Raw genomic sequence first — 18,847 nt, forward strand, 5'->3', positions numbered from 1 at the left:
GTGATGGAGATGTTAGTTTGTAATTGAAGAAACACATATATGAAGAAGAGCTATAGAGAAAGATACCAAATAAGATCTAAATTTTGACATCATATTTTAGTAGAGAATAAGAGTTATAGAGAAAGTGACGAAAGTAGATCTCAATGTTGAGACCAAATCTGGGTTAGTGGTGAAGACATGTAGTGCAAAGATAGAGTTTGACTAAAAAACAAGGCTAAATTAATCATGTATTGGGATCTTAAGTTTAGATCTAAAAAACCAGTAAAGAATTGGAGTCTAGAACAAGTTTGAGAAATAATTGAATGTTAAATGAGATCAATAATTTATATGTGTAATTTTGTATTAAAAATGAGATGGATATCAATGTCCAAATGACATGAAAAAGGGATCTGATGTGTAGAGCAAGTATGTTCTTCGATATTTGGGGATTAGAGCATTGGAGTCTATAAATATTACGGGGTTGGTGCCTCCGACAAACTGGTGCTTGCAAATATGAGGGATTTTCTTCTTCATGTAGGTTGGTCCTGAAAAAATGATGTAAATTGAATTTTTTTTCTTGCATTTACATTATAATTAAAGGAATATTTATGGTTTTCTATTTGATTGGTTTCCAAGTAAATATTTTGTATTGAAGATTTACATGATTGGTGCATTGCTACATTGTTGAATATGTTTGATTGGATAAAAAATTGTTAAAATTACATAATCTTAATTGACAGACCCTCTTAGTATTATCCTAATTCCCATCAATTGGCATGAGAGTGGTTCCTTCAAGAAAAATTTCTCAAATGGAAGGTAGATTTGAAGGAAATCTATGGTTAGTCAAGATAAATTCTTCTCAGATGGAGAACCTATCTTTGATAGCGAAAATTATGTACTCTTGAAGTTAGGGATGGAAGCTTCTTTAATCTCTCTTGATTTGGATGTACTGTTATTAAACAAGTATAGTATAAAATCTATGAAGGCAATCTTTAGAGTGTTTTCAAATTCAAATCTCGATAAGGTTATTTGTCATGATAATGCAAAATAAATGTTGTATAAAAATAAATCTATGTATAATAAATAATCTCATAAAGAAAAAGAATATTGAATACCATGACTTCTTAACTGATGGCTCAGATAAAAATGAAGCCTGGATCAAATGGAGACTGCAAAAGAAATCATAAAAATGTAATGAAATTGTTAAATGCTTCAGATGTGGACTATGGAAAAATAAGTCATAATGCTTCTAAATATTCAAATTTTCTAACAAAAAGTAATGAAGATGAAGAAGGAATGAAATAAACAATTAAGCTATTATTCTATTCCAAATGGACAAGAATAGGTCATAGTTCTTCTTGATGTTTATATGAAATTTCAGGAAATAGCAATGATGATGAAGAACACGAGGTTGAGGTAAAACCTTATGATATCAATAATAAAAGTATTCACTCCTTAAAATATAATTTCTCAACAAAGGAAAGAGACAGATATACATTTAGTAGTGATGAATAAGGGTCTCTACTAATAACTATAGAGGATGAGAATACATGTTTGAAAAGGGAGTTGTCCAAGAAGCATAAAAGACAAATTTAAATTCAAATTAATAATTCATTGTCTCTATCAAAAACCAAATTGAATAATTAAATATGAAATAGGTCATCCTTACAAATCAACTAACCTTATGTATGAAAAAATATGAAAAATTAGAACCAAAGGTTGTTTCTCTAAGAAACGTCCTAGAGAAAATAAATGCTAAAATGGATCTGAGCTCCAGACTTCCTAAGGGATCTAGAAAACTTGATAACATACTTAGTATGCAAAGATATATAGAAATAAAAGTGGGTCTGGGTTATAGAGAACCCCATGATATTTTGAAATGTGAGTCAATCACAAATTCTGTAGAAAAAGAAGAATCAATAAGCTATGCAAATGAAATTAAATAAAGATATGATGAGTTAGCAGAAGGAAATTTAAAAAATAAGAACAAGAAAATAAATGATCCCATCGACATGACAAATGATACTCAAGGAAAATAGAAGAACTAAGAAGACAAATAGAAAATGTTTAGTAGAACTATTTTTTCCCTAATGTTGCTTTCTACTAGGTACCAAATCTATTTGATGTCTATTTTTTTCTTGTACTAATTTTGGTCAGAAGGTTACTAATTATATATATTATATTAAAATTATGACATTGTAAATAGAAGTGAAGTTTTATATAATATCCCAAAGAGTAGAGATATAAGATCTTCAAATTCACAAAGAAATAACCCTATAAATAAAAATTCCTTTGATCCTTTTCTTAGTTACATTGAGTATTATAATTGTAATAATTATGGGCACAAAGAAATTGAGAGTAGAAGCAGTAAGAAGAGACCTCCTTCTAATAATAATAAAATAGATTAAGGAACTTATATATGGAAGGAGAATAGGACCAAAGATGTAGAGAAGTGTACATTTGCACTATACACTTGAATTCAAGGAAACCCACGACATATTATGAATGGACATTCGATGCACATGATGAAAGATAAGAACTACCAAAATATGCATAAAATATTTTGTGGAAATGAAAATGGAGACAAAGGGCAAGATAATGAATAACACAAAAATGTGCATATTAGTAGCAAATATAGCATCGAAAATAGACTATTAAATAAGAAAATATATATGTTGTCTCAAAAGGACAATTGGAGAAATTATAAAATAACAATTCCCCAACGAAGCCTCTCTTCATATAGACATGAAAGGAATAAGTCAACTAATCCCCATGAAGGTGGTGTTATTAAATACTACTACTTTTATCCGTTAATGCATCACCTTGAATACTTTAGATATGAAAATCATGGACACCAAACAAGTGACCATAGAAGAAGTTCAATAGTTCCTATAAAGCAAGAAATGCGTGAGGAAAACATAAGGATGCAGAGAAGAAAAGAAGAAATGAAGGAGAAATGAACCTTATGTCTGTGTGGTCAAGGTAAAGATGAAAAACGGTATGTATATAGTGGATGTTCAAGTCACGTGATAGGAGACAAAGTAAATTTATCTCACTAAAGTAAGTTAAATGTGACAATGTCATTCTTGAAGACAATAAATCAACTAGAAAATGAGAAAATGATTAGCTAGCCTTGACAATGAAAAAGGAAAAGCTAAGTTATCATGTTTGTTGAGGGCTTAACGCATAATGTTCTAAGTGTGTTTTCAAATTATTTACAATGTACACATGTCCTATTTTCTTCTAGAGGTTGTAAAATAAGGAAGGAAGAATCTACAAGATTAGTGGCAAAAGAATCTAGGACTTTAAGAAATTTATATATTCTTAATAAAGGTAAAAGAAAAAGATTATTGTACACGAGTGTTATCATCCTCATATTATTAGTAAAAGATAAGTGAGAGACTGCAACACCTTAAATTACATCAAAAGGATGTAATCTTTTGAGGGTGAGCTACAATGGAACAATAATGATTTGAAAATACCACTAGATATATATTATTAGTAGTAATTTAAGCTTAATTGGCTAGAAAGAAATATGACCAAGTGAATTGAAGTAGCCACAAAACCACTTAAATATCAAATAGGAAAAGGGAAAGAATGAAGATATTCAAATTTTTAGGAATAACTATATGTGAGGGCGCCATAAAGAAGAAAATAGAATAATCATAGGGGGAGCTACAAGATTAGAAGTAGCATGTGTTCAAGGAGATTTGATTACTAAATATGAACATGAAATTAAGAGCTTGTAGATTTTATGTTTTGTCTCATTTCATTTGTATACGTTCCCAAAACAATGAGGCTTAACATTCGTTAGAACGAACAACTTGTTATACTAAAGTAAGGGGACAACTTGGGTCTTGGAACAAATGTAAAAGTGCATTGGCTTAGCTGTATAGTAGCATATATAGATATTCATCAATTGGTAACAAAGGGGAGAGTTTTTATTTTCAAACTGGCCATTGGTATGTTAATATATTGATACAACACTAGAAGTAAATGCTTCTTAATTGGTACCTCAATAGAATATTTGGAATCAATATTTAGAGGATTGGAAGGGGGTGAGTGAGAAGACATTGGATAGTACAATGGAGCATACAAATAATAATTGGGGAGACTAAGAAGAAAGTGCATTTTTTAGAAGATATGACCCCTTTCCAATGATTTCAAAGGGCAAGAATGGGAAAATATTAGAGATGAAATATGTATACACAAATGATATATGGAGAGTGAGAATGAGAAGAATAATATGGGGAATCATGCACAAGGACATCAATGACAAGAAAATGCTTGGTGGAGTTTCAATCAATGCCAAAGGGAGATATTACTAAGTGTGTTGGAATATTAATGTCAAGCTTAGGAGGAGTTTGTTGCATATTAGTAATATGATAAGCCTATGATGTGATTGATGTCTTTGTTGGTTATCGAGTGTTGGATGTGTAGTGAGAAACATATACTAGAATGCATTTTTTCTATGGATACTTTTTTCAAAAATAGAATGACAATTGTTTAGCTAGATAGCCATATTAGAGAGATTTACAATAATATATGGAATTTTCCCTAACCCCCATGGAATAATAAGAAAAAATACTTTGATGCATCCTCTGTTAAGAAAGATTTTAGTTGGTCATGGTTCCATTGTGGACCCTCATTTGATTGACATGAAACAATAAGGAAAATATTAGGAGGGATCATGAAAAATGGTGAGTGGTGGGGAAGAAACACCCAGGTCATAGCCCCTAGTCATAGTCCACGGTCATAGGGACATTGATATAAGACCTTATGAGTATGTTTAACTACACAAAGCATAGAAGCAAATCTTAGGAGGAACTATGAAAGTTGATATTCATTGGGGTAGAAAAGACCCCAATCACAGTCTCATGTCATAGGAAGCTTGGAAAAAGCACTTAGACATCTATCAGACTACTCAAAGCATAAAATAAAATCTTAAGAGGGAGAGCTATAAGCAACAAGAAGTGGGGTGCCAAGGTTGCCCATAATAACCCTTTATCACAACAATCTCAATATTCAGTTCCTAGGTGCTTATCGGAATACCCCAGCTAAATTATGTGTAGACAACTGAAAGAGTGGTGAGTGGAGGGTTGAAACACATCGTAATATAGATGAAACCCCCAAGAGATGAGTGGTGATGAAACACAGATACATAAGAGTTAGAAATTGTAGTGGAAATGATGTGGCACACTAAGGTGAGGACACGAGGAAGGTGGATTCATTATTTTTCTATGATTAAGTCATCCCTTTTTCTTAGTAACAAATGGTAGTCAATTTTCATAATAGGTGGAAGAGAGAATACATGGTAGCTTCAAGAGAAGACACATGGCTAGGTGATTTGTCATTTTTGGGTGGACAATGGATTGGTGGTAGTGACACATGGTAGTGATGTGGCATGACAACTGGGAAACAAATGATGTGCTAATGACTAGTTGGATGAGGTGGCAGGGCCTCTAGATTCATTCTAGAAGCCTTTTTTGCAAGGCTTTGAAGTGTTAAGGAATTTTTCGTTTAGATGGTTTTGGAGTCTAGAGCTATAGAACCATCCAACATCTCAAGGTTGGGTCATATAAATGTTTGGTAGGACAATGAATAAGAGGTATATAAGATATCCGAGATCTAGGACTCAACTCAGAGGTGTCATTAATATCTATATCTAAGACTCAACAAGTGGGGTTTCGTGCCTCCAAAAATTTAGTTGTTGCAAAGATGAGGGGTTTCGTGCCTCCTATAATATGGTGCCTACATAAAATGATGTAAATTAAAGCTGGGGCTTGTATTTACATTATAATTAAAAGAAGATTTATGGTTTTACGTTGTATGGGATTTCACATAAACATATATGTTTTAGATATATATTATTGGTGCAATGTTACATTTTTAGATGTGTTTGATTTTCTAAACAATTATTAAAATTTATATAATACCAATTCAGCCCTTCTCTTAGTATTATCTTGATTACCAATAGTCACGTTAAAATGACACACTAAATAGACAATTTCTAAATTGGAAGATGAGGTGGACAGAGACTACATGGAGTTTTATTTACATCTCCTTTTCATAATTTATTTGCCACCAAAATATTTTTTAGGCATCTCAAAATTTTTACTCTTCTCATCTTAATTGTGCAGATTGTGAAAAACGTAATCCATCTCAAATTAATTTTTCTTCTATATTTGAAAGTGAATGCTATCAAGATGAGGTAGCCTATAATAATGGCCATCTTATTTTTTATCTTATAATATAAATAAAATAAGGTAAACCTAATAATATTAAATCATTCAACACTGATAATATGTATATTCATCTCTTTCTGAATACAAAGTATTTTTTATTTTAAAAAAGGGTAATATACCCTATCCTATCCTCCTCACATAGGAAGTCATTTCCCACATTGAGAGCATGAGTATGATTAGGCGCTTCATGCATAGAAAATGTTAGATAAAATTGAAGATATGAGACCTCCCAAAATTGCTTTAAACTCTAGCAAAAACCACGTTCAAGTCATGTAGGGATGATATAACGATGCCTAGTGTTGGTTGAATGATGAAGAAAAAAAGGAAGACATTAATTTATAAAGTAAGGATAGTATAAAAAATATCACTACTTGCAAGGGTAATATTTAAATTAGTTTTAACTCTAAATTTAACGAGAAATTATGGTGCGAAAAATGGTTTGAGGGAAAAATATTAAGATATTATAAAGAGGTGATTAACCCTAATCTAGAGGATAAAAATTATCTCTAACTTTTGAGTTAAGAATACAATCAACATTTCTAAAATAAGCGCAAATTCTCACAAGTTGCGTAATGAAACGCGGAATTGGGGAATTCCCAAAACGCCATTGCATTAAATATTTTTTAAAATTTGTGAAACTAAGAGAGTTGAATAGGAAAATAATTTTCTCTTCAGTATATTAGATCTAAATTTTAGAAAATGTGTGACACAATCACCCTTCGTATTTTATAATATTTGCACCTAAAAAATGATAAGAAAGCAATAATTATACTCCTCTTCCTGTGAGAAGCCTTCTTTTACAATGAATACAATATAAAAGGAAATATTTAGTGATCCTAAGGCTAGGTTTCCTTTATTTCTATAGGAGACAAAGGCTACAATAGTAATAAAATGACACCATGAAGGGTTCTATCCTATATGGAAATATAATAATAGAAATGTAATCACTCAATTTCTAGGGCTTAGTAAGGCATTTTAGGGTTAACATGCGGCTTTTAGTGATTAACATGCATGAACCCTTCAAATAAATGTTATCATCAACAATTGACAATTTTGGGTCTTTTTCATGAATAAATCATCTTCTCATGTTACTTCTTCTGCTGATAGGTTCTTCCATTTGATGAGGTACTCAATAATATCTTAATTTCTCAGATTATTAGTCATTGTTTCCAAACTAATTTTTATTTATAATATTATTTCCCCTTATTCACTAATCTCTAATAGAATAGTTTTGATTGAAACATTTTCACCAATTACCTTACTTCAGAAAGAAACATATAAGATTGGATGTAGATGCAAAATAGAGGCAGCTCTAATTTTGTAATGCATACTTCCAACCTTTGCAACACCGTATATGGGCCATAATACCTCAGTGTTGATTTATCGTCCTCCTTTTGTTACTTGAAGGGAATTTGTTTATATGGTTGTAGTCTTACAAATACCCAATCCCCTGCTAGAAGTTAACTTTCATTATGATGTTCATCTATGTGTTCTTTCATCCTATTTTGTGTGAGAACCAAGTTGTCCTTCAATACTTTGAGAACCTCATGTTGATGTCATATTTAGTCCTCTACTTGTTGAGCCTTTATAATACCTTTCAAGAGTGATTTTCAATATTCTCTCATTCTTTTTAAGAGGGAAATAATAATATTATTAATAATATATATAATTACATTATCATTTTCATTTTGAAAATTGATTTTTTTAGGGCCAAGTATAAAGAAGGTGTTCAATTTTTCGTAATTTTAATATGAAATTAATATATAATGTTTTTAATACTGAATTAAGAGTTGTATTTTATAGAGCAATATAAGTGTGATATGCAATTTCTTTCATATTCAATTTGGATTTGATAAGTATTTTTTTTTAAATAAAATAAAATAATCATCGAATAAAAATCCAATTTACATTATAACCAAAAAAAAATGTATACATATATAGTTAGTTTTAGTTAAAATAATTATAAAACCAATGCAAACTCATTCTGAGGTGGTTACTCATATTACAACACAATATGGAGGGAGTGGTATTTAAAAAATTAATATTAATAAAAAAATGGGATTCTTATAAATGAAGACAATTTTATATCAACATTCCATTAAAAAAGGAGGAGAAAGTCATTATAAATTACAAAACAAAAACAAAAAAAAAAAACTTGTTTAATGTGAGGAAAATATGTAATTTCATTAATTTTAAAAATATTCCATTGAAATTATTAAATAAAATATTTTAATAGATTGTTAATGTCAACTTCATATATATATATAAAGAAACAATTGATATATATATATATATATATATATATATAAAGAAACAATTGATATATATATATATATATATATATATATATATATATATATAATTACAAATGCTCAATTACTTGCTAATAGTAAGAAGGGGAGATGTGTAATTTATTATATTTTTAATATAAAGTTAAAATATAATATTTAAAAGATCTTAATAATATATATTTTTCTTGATATTAGTTTTAAATAAATGTTCGAATGTTAATGTTTAGAAAAAGGTTTCAATTTTAACAATGTATATATCATATAAAATAAATTATAAAAATAAAATATTGATATTAACTATGTATATATTATATCAAGCAATTGAAAATTAACAATATTTTATTGTTAAAATATTCACTATCTTTTTAATATTTAAGATTTTGATAGTTTTTTAGCTATATTCTTCTTTATGATCAATTAAATATTTGTTCAAATTTAATGTTTAAAGGTGTAGAACACACAATTAAAGTGTTGGATTGCGTTTTCAAAGTGTTGAATCCACTTGGACATTAAAAAATGCAATTTAAGTGACCAAAAATACAATCTCCTAAAAATTATATTACTAGAACATTTTATTTTATTGGTGCTTACTCAAAAATAGGAAAAATGAAATTATTTTTCTACTTAACATAAAATATGTATATCTATATATAAACAACCTCAATGGATCTTAACTTGATCCGTTAAGAATCTAAATCTCATATATCTGTTGAGTTTTTAGTCACACAAAAACCTGAAGGCATTAGTAAATTTCCAAATCATTATCATTACCTTCTTAAGTGGCTCCCCTTATCGATTCCTTACAAGGTTAGTGTGAAAATCCAATACCCCATGTGGGCAAAGGCACTCTTACCATGCTGAGTTTTCTATTACACCAAGGTTGCCCATAATAACCCTTTATCACAATAGTCTCAATATTCAATTCCTAGGTGCTAATTGGAATGCCCCAGCTAAATTATGTGTAGACAACTAAAAGAGTGGTGAGTGGAGGGTTGACACACGTCGTAATATAGATGACACCTCCAAGCGACGAGTGGCAATGACACAGAGATACATAAGAGTTAGAAATTGTGGTGGAAATGATGTGGCACACTGAGGTGAGGACACGTGGAAGGTGGATTCATTATTTTTCTGTGGTTAAGTCGTCCCTTGTTCTTAGTAACAAATCGTAGTCAATTTTCATGATAGGTGGAAGAGAGAAGACATGGTAGCTTCAGGAGAAGACACATGGCTAGGTGATTTGTCATTTTTGGGTGGAAAATGGATTGGTGGTAGTGACACATGGTAGTGATGTGGCATGACAACTAGGAAACAAATGATGCACTAATGACTAGGTGGATGAGGTGGCAGGGCCTCTAGATTCATTCCAAGAGCGTTCTTTGCAAGGCTTTGAAGTGTTAAGGAATTTTTCGTTTACATGGTTTTGGAGTCTAGAGCTATAGAACCATCCAACATCTCAAGGTTGGGTCATACAAATGTTTGGTAGGCCAATGAATAAGAGGTATATAAGATATCCGAGATCTAGGACTCAACTTAGAGGTGGCATTAATATCTATATCTAAGACTCAACAAGTGTGGTTTGGTACCTCCAAAAATTTAGTTGTTGCAAAGATGAGGGGTTGCGTGCCTCCTGTAAGATGGTGCCTACATAAAATGATGTAAATTAAAGTTGAAGCTTGTATTTACATTATAATGAAAAGAAGATTTATGGTTTTATGTTGTATGGGATTTCACATAAATATATATGTTTCAAATATATATTATTGGTGCAATGTTACATTTTTAAATGTGTTTGATTTTCTAAACAATTATTAAAATTTATATAATACCAATTCACCCCTTCTCTTAGTATTATCTTGATTAGCAATAGTCACGTTAAAATCACACACTAAACAGACAATTTCTAAATTGGAAGATGAGGTGGAGAGAGACTACATGGAGTTTCATTTCTAAATCATTTTTTATTTACATCTCCTTTTCATAATCTATTTGTTACCAAAATATTTTTTAGGCATCTCAAAACTTTTACTCTTCTCATCTTAATTGTGTAGATTTTGAAAAACTTAATCCATCTCAAATTAACTTTTCTTCTATATTTGAAAGTGGATGCTATCAGAAGATGAGCTAGCCTATAAGAATGGCCATCTTACTTTTTATCTTATAATATAAATAAAATAAGGTAATTAATAATATTAAATCGTTCAACACTGATAATATGTATATTCATCTCTTTCTGAATACAAAGGATTTTTTATTTAAAAAAAAAAAGGTAATATACCCTATCCTATCCTCCTCACATAGGAAGTCATTTCCCCCATTAAAAGCATGAGTATGATTAGGCGCTTCATGCATAGAACATGTTAGATAAAATTGAAGATATGAGACCTCCCAAAATTGCTTTAAACTCTAGCAAATACCACGTTCAAGTCATGTAGGGATGATATAACGATGCCTAGTGTTGGCTGAATGATGAAGAAAAAAAGGAAGACATTAATTTATAAAGTAAGGATAGTATAAAAAATATCCCTACTTGCAAGGGTAATATTGAAATTATTTTTACCTCTAAATTTAACGATAAATTATGGTGCGAAAAATGGTTTGAGGGAATTTTATTAAGATATTATAAAGAGGTGATTAACCCTAATCAAGAGGATAAAAATTATCTCTAATTTTTTAGTTAAAAATACAATCAACATTTATAAAATAAGTGCTAATTCTTAATAGTTCCATAATGAAACGCGGAATTGGAGAATTCCCAAAATGCCATTGCATTAAATATTTTTTAAAATTTGTGAAACTAAGAGAGCTGAATAGGAAAATGATTTTCTCTTAAGTATATTAGATCTAAATTTTAGTAAATGTGTGACACAATCACCCTTCCTATTTTATAATATTTGCACCTAAAAAATGATAAGAAAGCAATAATTATAGTCCTCTTCCTGTGAGAAGCCTTCTTTTACAATGAGTACAATATAAAAGGAAATATTTAGTGATCCTAAGGCTAGGTTTCCTTTGTTTCTATAGGAGACAAACACTACAATAGTAATAAAATGACACCATGAAGGGTTCTATCCTATATGAAAATATAATAATAGAAATGTAATCACTCAATTTCTAGGGATTAGTAAGGAATTTTAGGGTTAACATGGTGGTTTTAGGGATTAACGTGCATGACCCCTTCAAATAAATGTTATCATCAACAATTGACAATTTTGGGTCCTTTTCATGAATAAATCATCTTCTCATGTTAGTTCTTCTGCTGATAGGTTCTTGCATTTGATGAGGTACTCAATAATATCTTAATTTCTGAGATTATTATTCATTGTTGCCAAAATAATTTTATTTATAATATTATTTCCCCTTCTTCATTAATCTCTAGTAGAATAGTTTTGATTGAAACATTTTCACCAGTTACCTTATTTTAGAAAGAAACATATAAGATTGGATGTACATGCAAAATAGAGGCAACCCCAATTTTGTAAAGTTGAAAATAATTATATTATTTTGTATTAATGGAGAAAATGGTTACATAGTTGTAACATATCTACCTAGTTTAGGATTAGTTCCTAGAGTTTAGGAGTTTGGTTGCAACTTCGTGAGTTCTAGTAAAGTACTTAATGATGTAATCTTTCATTCATGAATAATAGAGTGTACGAGAGTGATCTCTCTGTTCCGAGTGTAGTCTCCAGGTGCAGGCCTCACCTGTGAGCTACATCTCCTTCATTTTCAATTCTGTTCACATTTTATCTTAGTATCAGAGCACAAATTGGGTGAGCCTGATCTTGTGTCACTTCTTGTGACTAAAGTGCCTTTGTGGCCAGCTTGCCTTGTGGCAGAATTGCCAGTGTGGTTTGAGGTGCCTCTGTGGCCGTGCGTACACAAAGAGCTTTGTGCTCAATTGAGCAGGTGGACTGCAGAACACCTGGCTCGGACTCGAATGTTTTTTTTTTCTCTGAGTAGAAGGGAATTGGCGCGCTTTTCGTGCTAACAGTAGCACCAGAAAGAATTGGCGCGGTTGTTCGGCTATTAATCGCACTAGAGCGCCAAAATACCCGATTGGCGTAGAATTTCACAGATTAATTGTGCCAGCAAATTTGACGGATTTCTTCTTGGCACGAATTTTTCGCTCAGGAATGCGCCAATACGCTCGGGAACGCGCCAATCCACCTTCAAGGGATCTGTGAGAATTCTCATCTTTGTTTGACGATTTGCAGAGGGAGCAGATCAGAGAAGTTGCAGATCTATCCAGGTGAGGCAGATCAGAGCAGTTTTGATCAGATTAATTTTTTTGGTTGTATTGAAAAACAGTGAATTTACTCATTGGAGCGGAATTGATCTTGCTGAGTTGTCAGATATTGCCAGATCTGAATCAGTGAGTAGATCACGAGAGCAGCAGATTGGACTTGCCCGGTGGTGGCGTATTGGAGTTCCTGATCTGTTTGGTGGTAGCAGATCGGACTTGCCCGGTGGTGGCGTATTGGAGTTCCTGATCTGTTCGGTGGTAGCAGATCGGACTTGCCCGATGGTGGCTTATTTGAGTTCCTGATCTGTTTGGTGGTAGCAGATCGGACTTGCTCAGTGGTGGCTCATTGAAGATTGATTCATGAGAGGATCAAAAATTTATCAGTCCAATATGAATAACAGTGATGAGTACTCTCTTAAGCCAGAAAATATGTGGTCTATTATCAAGCCAGTAGATTATTATCTCAGGGAGAAATGGTTACTGTTAATTTTGATATTAATCGCCATCACATCGACTTTCTTTATCCTTCAGCGTGATTTTTTGGTTTCTAATGTTAATGAAAATGGAAGGTTTGTGCCCAACAAACCTCATTGGGTTGTTTATGAGACGCATGTTTCTCGGTGTGCTCAGTATCATTCGGGTTCGATGGTGAATTCGGGGGCTAAAGTACTCCTAGGTTTGAAGAGAAAGTCCCTGCGAGTTGTCGTGACGGGTGGAGCTGGCTTTGTTGGCAGTCATTTACTTGACAGGCTCATGGCAAGAGGCGACAGTGTTATTGTTGTCGACAATTTCTTCACAGGAAGGAAGGAGAATGCTGAGGTGCGGATTGCTCGAATTTTCAATACATACGGTTCGCGAATGTGCCATGATGATGGTCGCGTTGCAAGTAATTTTGTTGCTCAGGCTTTGCGCAAGGAGCCTTTGACAGTCTATGGAAATGGGGAACAGACACGGAGCTTCCAGTTCGTTTCTGATCTGGTTGAAGGCCTTATGCAACTTATGGAGGGCGAACATGTTGGTCCTTTCAATCTTGGGAATCCTGGGGAATTTACAATGTTAGAACTAGAACAGATTGAAGAAGGAAAGGATGACTCTAACAGTGATTGGCACATTCCATTGCTAATGGAAGAAAACAGTGTGGAAGATGAAGAGCAGGAGGAGAAGCAAGAAGAAGAAGTAACAGGAAATGTAATCAATAATGCAAGCTCAGAAAAGGCTGAAATAGACAGATTTGAGGTAAGTCCCCTACCAAGGAGATCAAGTAGGAATACTCGATTACCTTCTAAATTGAAAGACTATGCATTAATGTCAAAGTTCTTAAACATTGTAGAACCTGGATATTATGAGGAAGCAAGTAAATTTGATGCATGGAGGGCTGCAATGTATATAGAATCAATAAATAGAAACCATACTTGGGATTTGGTTGAATTGCCTGAAGGTAAAACCCCCATAGGATGCAAATGGTTGTATAAACCAAAAATAAATGCAGATGGAAGTATAGAGAAACTTAAAACTAGATTGGTAGCAAAGGGTTACTCAAAGCAAGACGGAATAGATTTCGATGACACCTTTGCTCCTGTAGCCAAATTAAAACCCATTAGAATGCTAATTTCCTTAGCAACAAAACATAAATGGTAGCTACACCAGCTAGATGTTAAGTCTGCATTTCTGAATGATGACTTGAAGGAAGAAATTTAGTTAGTATAGCATGAAAGTTTTGTGAGAAAGTGGCGGGAACATCTTGTATGTAAATTGAAAAAGGCACTTTATGGTTTAAAACAGCCACCCAGGTCGTGGTATGAGAAAACTGACTCATTTTTTGTACAGCATGGCTTTCATAGGAGCTTGAATGATCCAAATATGTATACCAAGTTTAATAAACAGAGGCAAATTAGTTTGATTTCTTTGTATGTAGATGATATGATTGTAACAAGGAATGCTAACATTCTGATCAAAGAAATCAGATGTCACATGTGTATGAGATGGAAAGACTCTGGACAAACCTTTCTTACTCAAGGGAAGTATGCTAGAAGCTTGCTGGAAAGATTGAGAGTGGTTATTCTAGCAGTTTTTCCAGATTCTGATTGGGCAGGTAACTTGGATGATGGAAGATCTATCACAGGTTATGAATTCAGCATAGGATCCGAGGTCATAGCATGGAGCAGTAAGAAGCAGAGTATTGTAGCTTTGTCTTCGTGTGAAGCTGAGTATCAAGCATTGTGTGCAGCGACTTGTGAAGTGATCTGGTTGAGAAGGCTTCTCAATGATGCAGGAAAAGAACAGAAGAATTCCACTTCCATCAAAAGCGACAACCAGAGCACCATTAAATTGGCATACAATCCAGTGTTTCACAAAAACACCAAACACATAGACACTCAGTTCCATTTTGTCAGAGAGAAGATACAGTCAAAAGAAATTACTGTTGAATATTGTAAAACTTGTGATAACATGGCTGATATGTTTACTAAGCCTCTTGGGCGTGTAAAGGTTGAATTGTTTAGAAGGATGCTAGGAGTTCAGGATAATCCTTTCTCCATTAAGGGGGGGAGTTGAAAATAATTATTTTATTTTGTATTAATGGAGAAAATGGTTACATAGTTGTAACGTATCTCCCTAGTTTAGGATTACTTCCTAGAGTTTACGAGTTTGGTTGCAACATCCTGAGTTCTAGTAAAGTACTTAATGATGTAATATTTCATTCATGAATAATAGAGTGTATGAGAGTGATCTCTCTGTTCTGGGTGTAGTCTCCAGGTGCAGGCCTCACCTGTGAGCTACATCTCCTTCATTTTCAATTCTGTTCACAATTTATCTTGCAATACATACTTCCAACCTTTGAAACACCGTATATGGGCCATAATACCTCAGTGTTGATTTATTGTCCTCGTTTTTTTGCTTGAAGGGAATTTGTTTAGATGGTTGTAGTCTTACAAATACCCAATCTCCTGCTAGAAATTAACTTTCATTATGATGTTCATCAATGTGTTCTTTCATCCTATTTTGTGTGAGAACCAAGTTGTCGTTCAATACTTTGAGAACCTCATGTTGATGTCATATTTATTCCTCTACTTTTTGAGCCTTTATAATACCTTTCAAGAGTGATTTTCAATATTCACTCATTCTTTTTAAGAGGGAAATAATAATATTATTATTAATAATATATATAATTATATTATGATTTTTATTTTGAAAATTGATTTTTTTAGGGCCAAGTATAAAGAAGGTGTTCAATTTTTTGTAATTTTAATATGAAATTAATATATAATGTTTTTAATATTGAATTAAGAGCTATAATGATATGTAATTTCCTTCATATTGTATTTGGATTTGATAAGTATTTTTTTAAAATAAAATAAAATAATCATCGAATTAAAATCCAATTTACATTATAACCAAAAAAGAAGTATACATATATATAGTTAGTTTTAGTTAAAATAATTATAAAACCAGAGCAAACTCATTCTCAGGTGGTTACTCATATTACAACACAATATGGAGAGAGTGTAATTAGTGTAGGGTATTTAGAAAAATAATATTAATAAAAAAGTTGGATTCCTATAAATGAAGACAATTTTATATCAACATTCCATTAAAAAAGGAGGAGGATAAAGTTATTATAAATTTGAAAAAATAAAAATAAGAAAAAAACTTGTTTAATGTGACGAAAATATGTAATTTCACTAATTTTAAAAAATATTCTATTAAAATTATTCAATAAAATATTTTAATATATTGTTAATATCAACTTTATATATATATAAATAAAGAAATAGTATATATATATATATATATATATAATATTTGAAATTAGAAATGCTCAATTACTTGCTAATAGTAAGAAGGGGAGATGTGTAATTTATTATATTTTTAATATAAAGTTAAAATATAATATTTAAAAGATCTTAATAATATAGATTTTTCTTGATATTAGTTTTAAGTAAATGTTTGAATGTTAATGCTTAGAAAAATGTTTCAATTTTAACATGTATATATTATATAAAATAAATTATAAAAATAAAATATTTCAATTTTTGTGTTGAGAAAAATATTTCAATATTAACTATGTATATATTATATCAAGCAATTGAAAATAAGCAATATTTTATTGTTAAAATATTCACTATCTTTTTAATATTTAAGATTTTGATAGTTTTTTAGGTATATTCTTCTTTATGATCAATTAAATATTTGTTCAAATTGCATGTTTAAAGGTGTAGAACACACAATTAAAGTGTTGGAGTGCATTTTCAAAGTGTTGAATCCACTTGGACATTAAAAAAAAAATGCAATTTAAGTGCCCAAAAATGCAATCTGCTAAAAAACATATTACTAGAACATTTTATTTTATTGGTGTTTACTCAAATATAGGAAAAATGCAATTAGTTTTCTACTTAACATAAAGTATGTATATCTATATATAAACAACCTCAATGGATCTTAACTTCATCCATTAAGAAATTAAATCTCATATATCTGTTGAGTTTTTAGTCACACAAAAACCTGAAGGCATTAGTAAATTTCCAAATCATTATCATTACCTTTTTAAGTGGCTCCCCTTATCGATTCCTTACGAGGTTAGTGTGAAAATCCATTACCCCATGTGGGCAAAGGCACTATTACCCTGTTAATTTTTCTATTACACCAAAACCCAAGAGCATTAATAAACTTTCAAACCATTATCATTACATTTTGCATTAATAAACATCCAAACCATTATCATTATTTTTTAGGTTGTCCAAAAATAGTTAGTTAAATAATTGATTCCCAATAAAATAAGTGTGAAAACCCAACAAAATATATATATATATATATATATATCTATAAAATTCTAAATTCTAAAAATACATTAAACTTTTTATAAAAGAATTCATAAACATTTTGATATTTCCTATTAATTAATAGATCAAAAAAATATTAGTCAATTTTCTTTATACATTAACTTGAATATTTGAAATATATACATTTAGAATACACATATATATGTAAAAAACAGACCTACCGTGATTTTAATTGATAAATTCCCAACCGCTAACGTACATATCTTTTCATCAACCTTCAAAGTTGAAAATGCTTGATCAATATTATCATTGCGAACATGCTGACGGTGCGTACACATATTTTCTCTCTTCTGTTTCTTTTCAAGCTATTTAACATGGTGGGATTTGGCAACCGTGGGAGGTGAGATTGCAAAACCGATGCGAAGCAAAGTTTAATTCAAAGTTTCAACTTATGAAAGTGAAAAGCAGATGACAAGCAATGTCTATATCATGTGGAAATATATGAAAGCAGGAAGGTGTGAAAAGGACAGAAATTGTATTGAAGATTAATCTGTGGCCAGTCGATAACTATATTCATCTCCACTTCTGAAAGCCTGTGAATCACTTCAAATCATATTCAGATTCTCATTCTCATGGTACAATGTTTCCCGGCATCAACGCATGTACTTATGTGTCAAATTCCATACATTGCGGGCCAAAACCAACGAGATGCTTTGATAAATGGAAGAAAAAAATACTTATTGAACAGGATATTGAATGACTATACGGAATACGGAATCGACTTAAGAAAAAGGAAAAGTTCAAAATGTGCACCGGCCCTTCACTATTCGTAAAAGCAAACATCTTAATCTAGGACCGATAACAATGTATGAGAAGGCAGTCACAAATCCTACATTATTTGTTCCTAAAGTCGAAATATCAAGAACTTCTGACCAAGAACAAAATATTTAAGTACTTTTAAAGTAATATTTAAGTACCTTTAGGAAGCTGGTGATTTAGATTAGTGTTGTAATTATCTTAAACGGTTGCTTGCTTGCATGCGAGGTCTCTTTCAAGTACTTTGAAAAAGGGGAATTCGCTCTAGTTGTGTAGCAACGATAGGCTGCCAAAAGTAGTGATATCATTCATGAGTTGTGTTGGAAATATTGAGAGGGGGTGAATCAGTGTTTCTTACAATTTTTTATTCTAGTGATTGCCAAAAGCATATGTAGATATGTATGTGTATACGCAGAACACAGAAACCAGTAGCTGGAATAAATGCTTGCTTTTATTAAAACTCAAAACAATACAATGAAATAAATATAATATAAG

The 18,847-nt window shown here is 31.5% G+C and overlaps 1 pseudogene; it reads left to right on the plus strand.

Annotated features, from left to right (window-relative positions):
• The first annotated feature begins 13,148 nt into the window (after positions 1-13,148).
• On the plus strand, positions 13,149-18,369 carry LOC149146548 (UDP-glucuronic acid decarboxylase 4 pseudogene; annotated as a pseudogene).
• The last annotated feature ends 478 nt before the right edge of the window (positions 18,370-18,847 follow it).

Source organism: Pinus tabuliformis, chromosome X (genome assembly GCF_031772625.1).
Source record: "Pinus tabuliformis cultivar Carrire ecotype Pingquan chromosome X, CPIR1, whole genome shotgun sequence".
Lineage (NCBI taxonomy): Eukaryota > Viridiplantae > Streptophyta > Pinopsida > Pinales > Pinaceae > Pinus > Pinus tabuliformis.